This window comes from Mastigoproctus giganteus, chromosome 1, assembly GCF_048544385.1.
Source record: "Mastigoproctus giganteus isolate SK-2022 chromosome 1, ASM4854438v1, whole genome shotgun sequence".
Lineage (NCBI taxonomy): Eukaryota > Metazoa > Arthropoda > Arachnida > Uropygi > Thelyphonidae > Mastigoproctus > Mastigoproctus giganteus.
Genome location: NC_143575.1, coordinates 97,298,950 through 97,312,226, shown reverse-complemented (window position 1 = coordinate 97,312,226; position 13,277 = coordinate 97,298,950).

The window sequence follows — 13,277 nt, the reverse complement described above, 5'->3', positions numbered from 1 at the left end:
TCCTGTGTTGGTGGGATTCGAACCCAGGACTTTTATAAGCTTTTGGAACGGGAGACCGTCAAAACCTCGCCCAAAACCGATTAATTCAGCCATGGTGTGGAAAAAAAATAAAATGCGTGCCATCTTGAGGGCTTTATCATATTGTGTGGAAGGACAACGATCGTAACCACTGTACTGCGTACGAAATTATATTGTACGTAATAAGTACAATGTCTTATAGCCGAACAGGCAAATTTTTGCGTCCCATTTGTCATACCGAATGCGACATCAGGAATCTTCTTGACAAGTAGGCGATATGGGCTTCTTTAAAGTCCAAAAGTTCAAAGTGCATTACTATCACAATCATTCAGCTTAAAGCCGATCTCTACATACAACATAATCTAAAATGCAAAGTAAACAAAGAATTATTAGATCAGTGTTTGTTTTAATTGCTGTGTCCATGGTTTCCCCTATATATCAATTATTATATTAGTACCGGAAGTATTTCAAGAAATTTTTTCATAATTTCAAATCATTTCTCAGTAAGGTTTGGGTACTACTGATTGTACCCAGTTAATCGCCGCACTTGCAAACAATTCCTGAAATTGCTTCCCGTATATATTTCTTCAGATCTGTGTCGGCTACAGTGAAGTCAGCATCGAAGAATGTGATGAAGACACGGTTCCTGAAACAGCACAGAACTTTGCTATTCGTTTACAGGAATAGCAGACGGCTAAAGGACTCAAAATATTTTTAGATAACAAAAATTCTAAAATACTATGCTCCTTTTCGGTTGCATTTTTAATGAGTTTAGTTTACAACGCAAGCTTAATTCATTAAGAAATAAATTGCTTTAAAACTGCCATCTCTTCTTTTGTGAAGACCTACTATCTGAAGATTGGTTTTAGAAAGATGAGGGAATGAATAAATGAAGAGGAAGAAAATATAGTTCAGTGAAAGAGGCGTAATTGTTAACTTTAGAACTTTTCCCATGAGGTTTAGAACTGGTCTCCTTGTTCTTTAACCACATTATTGTCAAAGGTAGGTCCCTCCCGTGGCAGATCTAGAAGTAGAGTAGTTTCGTCACAGTTATGAACTTGATACCGAACCATAAATGGATGGTGTTTAGTGCATATGTTTTCTAATTCAGAATTAGTATAGAAATTAGAAACTCCTATATTCCAATTCTGAAGAACAATGTATACTGATATATTGAATTGAGGCGCAAGCGGAAAATCAGTAATTATAGAATAAGATTTTGAGAGATGGGGCACTGATTATAATATGGTTTGAATAGAATCAATCCTCCATTCTTTTCATGCAAAGCAGTTTAAGGGACAGATCTCTTTAGAGACAAATGTTACTCACGTAGCTGATTGGTAAAAAGCACTTCTTTTTGCAGTATCCTCTCGTTCAGCGAAAGAAACTGAGAAATGGTCTTTCGTAATATTTATTTTTGAATGATCCCCCTCCTTATTAGCATTTCCTGAGAGCACAGGCTAAAGTCATTGGTATAGCAGAGGCTGATTGACCACAATATCATATGACTATAAATGCTTCGAGATTAACAAGAAATCAAAAATATTCTGAAATCGATTTCAAGAGATCATATCCTATGTCTATGTAAAGACTTAGTTGCAATTCAACTATGGCGCAGCGTAGCCAAGTCAGACGCCAGGCTGCAGAAGCAAATGCACTTTGAGTGGACCATGGTTCAAGCTCGTGTGACTGCTAAATACGGTTAATGATTGTATTCGTTTCTCAAAATTATTAATGTAAACTCTGACTTATTGGTTGCCAGAGTATAAACAAGAACATTTAACTGCTCAGTGGAACCAGCGGATAAATGCTAAACAACTGTCACGTGGGGTCTCTAAGCCACAAAAACACTCGCACAAATCATAGGAAAGCCTTTCAAATATTTATTACTTTTCTGACCAGTGTTATTTGTCTGACAGCACCAGGAGTTTCCACCATCTCCGCTACCTCTCTGACCAATGATTTGCATTTTATCGACGGCACACCACTGCAGGACGCTCGAAGAGACTGAACTTTAAGAGAAACTCTAGGTTCGGGCTGCAACCGAACTCCTAGGGCCTTTATCTAGTAAGAATGTGAAACCTATAATAACTATTCCCTTCATCAATTTAATAGGGTGCTGTGATAGCCTGGAGAAACATTGGTATTGGCTACTTTTGCAATCTCTACGCCATCTGGAACCGATCACTGACAAAGTAGGAATATAAAGATAACATTCTGAGATTAGTTTTTCTGCTACATCCACAGCATTTGAAAAACGATTCCTTTTTCGTAATTGATAATATAAACTTATATGGCGTAGTTGGTAGTTAAATGTTATTGATCGATAACATGATGAATTAAGAGAATATCGAGTACACGAATTACTTCGTATTCTCCTGATTATAATTCAATTAATCATGCATGGAATGCACTGGGCAGCTGTATTGCTGCTCGAATGGAGTCTCGTACGGTACTTCAACAACTGTAGAATGCCCTCAGTGAGGAAGAGTCAATAATTCCTCAGGATCTGAATAATGTAGTTTGATATCTTGGAAGAGTGAAACTTATCTGGAGGTAGAAGAAAACAGCACACCCTACTGCTTTTGAATTCACCCTATCACTTATGAATTCATGAAAGGATTTTAATCTTTTCATGAATACATAAATTCGAATTTCTGTAACGTTAGGCTAAAAATTTGCCTGGTAAAAGAAGTTTGATAAATAAATAATCTATTTTGTCAAAAAATGAAGTCTATCTCGAAATGCTACCCAATTTTTAAGCAGTATTTGATAATTTATACATATATAAATATAGAAAAAAAAATCTATATATATATAAATATAGCCAAAAGGATCTTTCTAAAGAAACGCTTTTAATGCCACTCCTTCCATCATGAAATTTCGCTCTTTTCTTCGCATCCATCTTTTCTTAAACTCGCACATCCAGAATGACGAATGCGAAGAAGACGAAATAAAATAAGATATAACCAGGACTAGAATTTTGGAAATTTCAACTCCTCTTGAGAGTTCACGTCGAGCTTTAAACGACAGTTTAACAAGGGCTGCTCGGTGTTGCTATGGAAACAGTGACGTCATTGTGTCAGGAACAAACCGTGCTCTAGATTAGGAAGTACAGTCGTGAAGGATGTTATTTCTCCAATGAGAAATGTTGATGTGGAAAAATGGTAGAAATGTAGGGGGAGCGATCTCGTTTATTGAATTCAATTTGTTATGGATTACAACCTCGAATTATTTTCCCAGAACACAAAGAAAGCGGAAAAAAATAGATAGATAGATAGATAGATAGAGAGAGAGAGGAGAGAGAGAGAGAGAGAGAGAGAGAGAGAGAGAGAGAGAGAGAGAGAGAGAGAGAGAGAGAATAATTACCAAAGTCATCGTATGATTTTAAAATTGAAAAACAGCGGCACTATGTCCATATTTATAAGTGCAGTTGAACTATAGAAATCTGGCAATCCTGGATCCTGAGATACATTTTGGATTTTAAGATTTGCAGGATTTCCGGTTGTCATATTTATAGCTATAAATATGATCACCGTATCTATAGAAAAAAAAAAGTTTACCACTTCAATACTTTAACTTATTGTACATCATACTGTATAAGAGTACCGTACATCAAGGGGAAGTTAACGTATTGTTCATTTCCAAAATATACATTAGGTATATTTTGAACAAACATCAATGGCTTCACATAACGGGTTCAATGAAATTTCACTCTCGAAATTTTATAAAAATTCAGCCTTTTCCACAATGGATAATGATCTGTACCTGCATTTAGAACCACCCTCTAAGTCACCTATTTAAATTTAAGTGTGCAGGAAAGAAGTAGGAGAAATTCCACTTCTTTCCTACACAGTCAGCTCTGACACTGCTTGGACGAATGGCCAAATAAAAATAATAATAATAAATTTGCGATTCCCGGGTGATTTGTCTGATTTCTTCATTTACCTAAAAGTAGTAGCCGGACTCCTAGATAGTACAGTTGTTATAAGGCCTGAGTTTGAATCCCTTCAATGACGTAGTAGTAATAATATTCGCCATATAGTGCAAGGAAGAAAAAAAAACACAACGTAGATAAGAAAATAAAAATTATATGCTTCCCTCCTCACACAGGTAACTATCCGGTTGACTTTTAAATTCATTCAAATTGTCAGCCTCAACTACCTGCGAGGGCAACTTGTTCCAGCAATCAACGACTCGCTGGCTAAAAGATAGACGTAAGGGATTGTTATGGGTCTTTTTTAGAACGTGGCTGAGTTAGTCATGATTGCATGGTTTTTCTTCTGGAAACTCATGTTTCTGTTCAGCAAACAGCAAACCGACCGAAGAATACACCTATTTATTCCAGACATAATATACTGACTCCTCATAGCCTTAATTGCTTCGGCGATTAACATATACCTAAACCATCCTTGACCTAATAATATATGTAATGTATATTGTAATACTCGTATACTCTAGAATAATTCAGTGATTCCCAACCGGTGTGTCTCGGCACTTTGGTGTGTTGATCCTTTTCAGGTGTGCTAAGAGATTAGGAAAAATTCCATTGAGTTCAATGGCAATGACTATTTCGGTGTGCTGTTAATATTCGTCTTTTAATTTAAAGTGTGACTTGAGTGACAAAAGATTGGGAACCACTGACTAGGTCCTAGATGCTTTTATCGAGGAGGTACCGTTAACGGTAGTTAAGTGAATAGTGTCGTTGCTCTCTTTCACTCTATGTCTGTGTGTGTGTGTGTGTGTGTGTGTGTGTGTGTGCGTTCGATTATTTCCAGCAAAGTTGCGAAATACTTCCATTCAAGAAGGGGAGGTCATTCATGGACTGTCAGCGCAGCTAAGCTATTCGGTGTAGGGAGTTTGTTTCATGGTTTTTCTTTTTTGCAGAAAAACAGGTAAACCGGCCTGAGAATACACACAATTTACAAACATGATATAAGGACACATCATGGCCTTCGTTGCTTGCTCCTGCTCAAATTCCAAACAACCCGATAGATTTAGAAATGTTGACGTTCAAGTGTTGTTTCTGATGAATTTTGGGTGACTCATGCGGTGTGATGCGATTTCTTACATCGTAATCGTATTGAACATTTAAAACTGCGGAAATCGTATCTGAAACAATAGCAGTAAGCACTTTGATAATGTGTGTTATGAATCTGTTGAAGTATTTTTGAAAAGGAATTGTCTGGGCACTCCAAACGGCTCATTTTTTTGCGCAAATTCCTATTTAACATTGGAATATACAGTCTGTGGCTGACTTCATAAGAAAAACGATCGCAGAATACAGAACAGATTACAGCAGATTACATTCTACCGTGGTTTTATTCTCCTGGAAATTGGATTTTTGATTTAACAAAACAAAGAAAACAGACCCACTATTTACAAACACGTTGAATCCTGAATAGCCTGACTCCTGATGGCCAGCTCAACTCATAGAGAACTAAGACCTCTCTGCACTTGTTTCTTCCAAAGCAGTATTCCACAAATTTTTTACACTCGTGTTCCACCACACATTGATAATTCTAGGTCATGCATACAGAATTATAAGTTGAAATGTGAGGAAAGTTGGAAACCGAACACTTAGTAATTTTAAAGTTAATTATAAAGAAATGTTGTCCAGTGAACTGTCATTAAGAGAGGTATATTTGTAGTTTCAACAGCGAGGGATGCAATTTTTAGAAATTATATCACCTTACCCGCTGGGAAACCAAGATTTTTTGTTATTAACCGTTAAGAGAAAACTACGTTACAAGTTCTTAAATGAATAAAAATACAATACGTATTAACCATACTGTATCTCACTGGAAATATCTTCACGCCCCACAAGTCTGAGAACCACTGCTCTAATTCTAAGAGAACCACTACTTTAATTCTAACTACCCATAAGGGTACAGTTAATTTCAGAAAGTGAATAAAAGTCATTTCTTTTGTAAAGAAAAGAAAGCTTGTTTGAATCTCACTGTGAGCATGGATTTTCTGCTTTCAAAACCATCTTTAAGCAAAAGGAACTTCGCTTAGGAGCTTATACAAAAGCTTTTATAAACTATTTAAGGGCGAAGGCCTCATGCTACGAGGTAGAATGACTAATATATAGGTTAGTCCAAAAGCATCAATTTTATGTAGCCATCTACCAAAGCAGTTAAATTAATTAATTAAATTGGCATCGTTTTGGTTATATCTCATATTGTGAATGCCTTTACAACGAGTTGCCATGGTATTGTACTACCTCGAATAAGTAACACTTCACCAGTGAAGGACTACTGTTATTTATTCTCAGGATACCACCACCCAGACGGCACCGTTTCAAAGCTTGTTGGCTTCTCTTCGGCGGGTGGGCAGGTAACCTGGTGTTGCCCAGTTTATAAATAACAGCAGTCTTCTCCACTGGTGAAATGTTACTTATTCGAAGTAGTACAATACCATGGCAACTCGTTGTGAAGGCATTCACAATATGAGATAAAACCAAAACGATGCCAATTTAATTAATTAATTTAACTACTTTGGTAGATGGCTACGTTAAAATGATGCTTTTGCACTAAACAAAATGCTTTTATTTAAAAAAAATAATAATAAAAACAAAATAAAAAATGACGACCAGTATATCGGACGAAATTAAATTCCGCCAGCATGGATATATGAAGCAGAAACATTTAAAGTGTTTTCAACTTACCTCAAGAATGCTGCGCAGTTAATATGCGAGCCACTGTTTACACAAGATGAGAAAATTAATGATATTAAAGAGCAAATTTTCCGCGAACTACAGAATGTATTATCATAGTGCGACTGAATGCCCAGCAATTAGGAGGACGTTCTAGCAGACAAATAAATAAGGAAGAGGGGTAAGAAAGCAAGCTGAGAATACAGAAAACATACAGAACTAAATTATTCTCTGCAGGAAAATTGTTTATGATATTGCGTTTGGACACTTATTTCACAATGAACTTGATCCGTAAAATGACTTTGTATCAGAACTATCACACCGTACACAGTTGAACTAAATGGGTAGTGTACATACAGCACCCTTCAAGGCTAAGAGTTCAACTTTTTAAAGTTCACTTAAAGAGTTCATTTGAAGTGCATGTGTACATATGTGAAAAAAATTGTAAGCTTCAAAATTTAGGAAATTGTCACTGAAAATCATTGAAAATATTGCTAGGCAAGCGATGTTATTACTCTCTCTCTCTCTCTCTCTATGGCACTACTAAGGGTATACGGCATATTTCTACTGTACGTCAAGAGATTCTTCTGCAATATATTTATTCGTAAACCACTTTCAGCTGAGTATGACTGCGTAAGTCGCTTTGCGACTTATTGATTCCCACCCTGTATATACACTGAGTGATCGCTGAATTATGACTACCCTTATGAAAAGTGAATGCGACCCGTTGACCACGTGAGGTACGAGAGTGCGCAGTTAGTCGACCTATGTAGCATAGATAAGGGGTCAGTGGTTCAGTCAAAATTCCGAGCGGGATGGGTAAAAGGAAGGATTTATCGGAATTTGATAAAGGACAGATTGTATGAGCTTCCACGAGATGGTGCCTGGATTTCCCAAACAGCTGAACTGATCGGGTGTTCGAGAGCCGCCGTAATTAAAGTGTACCAGGACTGGCGTCAAAATGGTAAAACAACGACCGAACGGCAAAACCGCAAAGGTCAGCGAAAGGTTGATGTTAGAGGTGAGCCCTGGGTCCGACCACTCGAACAGGCGTAGCACTGTTGAAGAGTTGACTACCCAATACAACATGGGCCAACCCAGAACAATATCTGCCATGACCACGCGTTGCACGCTCGCACGTATGGACTATACCACAGAGAACCCCTACAGCATCGTTGTTGTTGTTGTTATTTGGTTTTTAGGAGCATTAGCAACTAAGGCCATATTGCTCCGGGATATGCGGTGGTCATTCCCTGAATGACCTTTCCGCATCCTCCGTATTTGGTGGTGACGGGCTCGAACCCCGGTCTAATCAAGAAGCGTATGCTACGCACTGCTGCTCCTTCCCACCTGGCTACGGAGGCGCCACCCTACAGCATCCTCTCCTAACCAAGGTTCATCGGCGTAAAAGACTCGCCTGCTGCAAAGAGCATGCAAGTTGGACGTTAGAAGACTGGAAGAAGGTGGATGGATGAGTCACGTTATTTACTCCACACCGTGGATGGTCGTGTAAGGATTTGGCGTCAACAACATGAGGCTTTTCATCCACCATGCATGGTATCAAAAGTGAAGGCCGGTGGCGGCGGTTGTATGGTGTGGGGATATGTTTCACTGGCAGGAACTTGGACCCCTCGTGCATGTGGAACAACGTATCACTGGTCTCCGCTATCGTCAACTGCTTGCTGACTGTGTACACCCCTCTATGTTACACTTCTTCCCGAATGGCGAAGGTGTCTTCCAAGATGACAATGCGCCGAGCAATCGGGCACTTATTGTGCAGGAATGGTTTGAGGAACAGAGTTCTGACTTCCAGCATATTGATTGGCCTTCGAACCTCCCCGATATCAATCCCATAGAGCACGTGTGGGACACTATGGAAAGGCATATCAGGCGTCTGATATGCCTTTTCATAGTGTCCATAGATCTTTCCATAGATATGCCTTTCCATGGATACACCGATCACCTCCATACCCGCATTGCTGGCCGCATTACACACAACTTGTTTGGCCATACCTCCCGAATGCTTCCGACATCTTGTCGAATCGATGCCACGTCGGATGGCTGCTGTACTGAGGGCAAAAGGAGGACATACGAAGTATTAGGTAGGTGGTCATAATTCAGTGATCACTCAGTATCTGTCGATAAGGTCCTCTTTCAGAAAAGATCAGATTCCAATACCTTAAACAACCTCCACGTAAGAGGTTGTTTAAGGTGTTGGAACGCATAATGCATCGGAACCTGTCACAGATTGGCCAGGCAGCCTTACCGGGTTCCACTCCACGCTCAGCTAAAAACAAGTTGCTACTATTACAAGCTGCAGAGGAAATTCGATACTGGAGATCTGAGGAGCACAAAAAAAAAAAAAAAAAAAACTATACCGATCGACAAAATTTAAATAGAACACGTAGAAAACGTGCTGCAACTCGTGCAGTGTGCGATAACGAGGGACAAAATTGGGTATGGTGGTATACCGCAGAATAATGATGAAATGAGCAGACAGCGAGAAACTTCGAACAGGCATAAAAAACATTTATAGCGGTTGTATAACAATTACCAAAAAGGTCACATTACAGAAGTCGATACAAGAAGCAAAAAAATATGGTCACCTGACATCAGTAAGGCGTATGATCCCTTCCAATGGCTAAACGGGCCTGAGAGAGAGAGAGAGAGAGAGAGAGAGAGAGAGAGAGAGAGAGAGAGAGAGAGAGAGAGAGGTGAAACATGGTCGATATAAGGGTGCGTGTAAGATTCTGTGGCAACAAATCCCATTCTTCGCCCAGCGCAGGCCTTAGCTCACCAAGTGACTGAGGAGTTGGCTATCAGCATGCAACCCGACGCCCAAGGACACCCCAAACATGTGCTATCGGATTTAAGTCTGCTGATTATGCTGGCCACGGCAGTCGTTGGACATCTTCAAAGTCAAGTATTCCTTAATCACTTGAGCTCTATGTGCAGTGGCGTTGTCGTGTACGAAAAGAAAATCTGGGCCACACCCCTAAACAGTCACACATAGGGTTCGAGGATCTGTCCCCACACTCCTTGCTGTAACACCCCTAAAATGTCGCACATAGGGTTCGAGGATCTGTCCTCAGTGCCTTTGCGCAGTTACAGTACCCTTATCAAAAACATGAAGAGGGGTGTCGCCGTTGATCATTATTCCACCCCACACAAGAACGCCGTCTCCACCGTAAGTGTTCCTTTCTCTAATGTTGGAGGAATGGTACCACATTCCTCGTTGGCTCCAGATCAATAACGTCTAGAACTGGTTTGTAGGCTAAAACTGAAATCATCAGGGAACAGAACTGTGCCCCTGTTTGTCATGGCTCCAAGTCACATGTTCATGGTACCAATTTCGACGAGCTCTGCGGTGGTTTGGGATTAATGGGATACAAACCACTGGCTTCCTTGCCTAGAGTCTACTTAAATTGAGCCTTTTTAACACAGGAAACTTTTTAACGGGTTGGAAATATTTTCATATGTGGCCGAAGCAACCTGAAGAGACAGTTGATAACAGGACTTCGTAGGGTTCCGTGTAGCTGTTAGAGTCAGAAAGCGGTCTGCTCTGCTTGACATAGCCTTCTGGCGAGCTTGGCCAGCTCTTCTTGTAATAGTTGCTGTCTCCTAACTGCTTCCATAGTGCCGAAACGATACTGCATGACACATTACGCCAACGTACCACCTCCGCCTGAGGTTTTAAGTTGTCTCCAACAGCCCGACATTTCAAAGAATCATAGAAATGATGATGACTTATCATCCTAAGTACTGGAGATGTGGCTATCACACTAAACCAAAAAAAAAAAAAAAAAACGGGAATGAAATCCGTGTTTTTATAGGCATGAATAATTTGCATAATGTGCAGACCTGTAAGGTGATAGATCGATTTCTATTGGATACTCGGAATTTGCATGCCAGGATGTCTATTATATCAAATATTTGCCTTCGGCGACACTGATAACAATAAAATATTCATGAAAAACATTTTGTTGAGCAGTGTACTTATGCAACGAATACCAGTTCCAGTTGTTCCGTGCTGATCGTTGGGCCACTCCTCGCAGGTAATGAAGTGGTTATAATCACCGTCTCCTCCTTATATTGGATGGAAAATTACTGGTTTAGAATTCCTTCTATGATGTCAGGAATTTTTATGGTTTTTTTCAAAAATGGCTGAGGTAGTCGGTCTCAAGCGGGAATCACATCAAACTCAGGTTTTCTCCAGCAAAACAGGCAAACCAACCAGAGGACTGTCTAGGAACATAATACACATGGGGGAATGAGGTTGTTCTCGGGTAATCCTAATATGGTAATTTTTTGATTTTCAGATCTGCTGATACCTGCCTGAATGCTATTAACTACTTTAACATTTGCCGACCGGGCTAGCCGGGTAGGTAAAGTGCCTACCTGGCAACTCAAAGGGCGCGGGTTCGAATCCCGCTTCGGGCTTGGATCAAAGTACTGCAAAAACCTTGGGAGGTGCATTATGGCCACAGAAGCCGATGCGCCAACAACTACCAAAAAAAAAAAAAAAAACCTTTTAACATTTTTGCCGACCAGATACATCCCTTCATACTTAGTCTCATAGTTTATTCATCTGGCAGCAATTACTTCCACGGAGAACGTGCCATGTCATGATTCAGGGATCGTTCAGGAATGGTTCCAAGAGAATGAGGGATGTTAATCCGATCTGTGGTATGGGATAGGGGTGGAACGAGCTGTTGGCAGTAAATATCTGACGTTTTTCAATATCAGGCAACTGCGTGATGCGATCGGGTCTGTATGGGACAGCATCCCTCCGGAATGCATCGGTTCCTCGTGGAATGTATGGCACGACGATTTCAGGCTGTTCTGAGTGTTAAAGAGCTGATAATTGCTATTGGGTCGTTGTACCGGATAAACTGGCAACTTAGTGTATAATGTACCAGTGGTAAGCGAGGATGAACATTTCTTCCAAACAATTAGGGAAATTTGTTGCATAATCATATTCTATACAATATAGGGAATTCTGGATTCCAGTTTCCTTAATGCTCGGTAAAGTATCAAAAGAATTGCCTAAATTACTCTCACGAGGAATATATTTTAAAGGGTGTAAATTTAATTATTCTTTTCCTTAATTCTTTATTATTTGAACATTAAAATTATTCCAAAATACTGGGTGATTAAACCTGATAAGTAAAATTTTGTTTTCTTATTTCGAATACTGTACTCGTGTTATTGCTAAGACTGGAATGGGGCATGTCAATAAATTAATTCATTACAGTTTCAACTAATTTATTTTGATGTAGACACATGCAGTCGAAGCTCTTTATAGTGACCCTCTTTTTAACATCCCAGCCAATTTCTCATTAACCTAATGCTAATTTATGAACAATCGATATAACGCCCTTCCTATATAACCCTCATTCCTGGGGTTAGTTATATAGAACTTCGACTGTATTTTGATTTAATACCACATAACCTGATCTCTTGTTATTTGAGTAAATCATATAACATATAGCAAACGTCATGTACATTTTTAGTGTTTTTTTATCACTGTTGTATGGCTAATCTCTTATGGTGTGGCATCTAATGAACTACTTGTAGTTTTATGTTGTTTGCTGCATGTGTAAGGAACCCACATGGTGTGGGTTTCAGATTTGTGAACTTAAATTTTGGATTGACTAGGGTTTTGCAGAGATAGATAGCAAACCTATGATCATCACGTTGATAGGTATTCCTTTTTTTGAGCTCTATGGTTTGGTCCTTTTTCTATATAGCTGATATGTTGATCGGGACAGCTGGGATCTCCAGATCCCAAATTTGATCTACTTTGTTGATACCAATGTTTTCCTAAGAAGTAAGTTTAGCTGAACTGGTTATGCCTACCTACTTCCCTAGTTCGGAGTAGGTGATTGATTAGCATTGCCAACTGAATTTGAGCAGGATCAGTTATTTTGAGGTACAGTTTTTCGTCGACGTGAAAATAGCAATTTGAGTGGACTGATTTCCCAGTGTTGGGAAGGTCTTTAATATATTGAACAGAAGAAGAAACATAATGAATAATATCTATAAATAATCCCTACATACTGGAGGAGCTGAAGGTCTGTATACAGAATGAAATTGCGAACATACACGGTCAAATATTAAAAAAAGGTATCCCATATGATGATAAGAGTCCGGGATGTATTCAAGAAGGTGCACTTTTTTAACATTTATTATTGTTTATAATATCATATTATATTTATTATGATTAAATAATTGCATAATCTGATACTAAAAGAATTAAAAAATATAATTATTAATACTTGGGTTGCTCGAATTTTGAATCACCCTGTATAATAGGTTATCAAGGTTTGGTTTCTGATTTAGCTGTTGGATAGTGATACAGTGATTCCTCATCCTGACTACTCATTACAGCCTAATATAGGGTCAAGGATACTACAGTATTGAAATCTCGCAAAAGACCAGCTTTTTGAAAGTGCGTTCGTCAGGTGGGAGCTAATCGACAGAATCGATGCGAATTCAATCTTCTTTTTAGGGTCATTAAAAGCAAAGAAACGTTGTACTTCCTTGTATTATTCACGAACAAGACAAGTTTCGTACTGGAATTCACCCAGGAATTGTGATA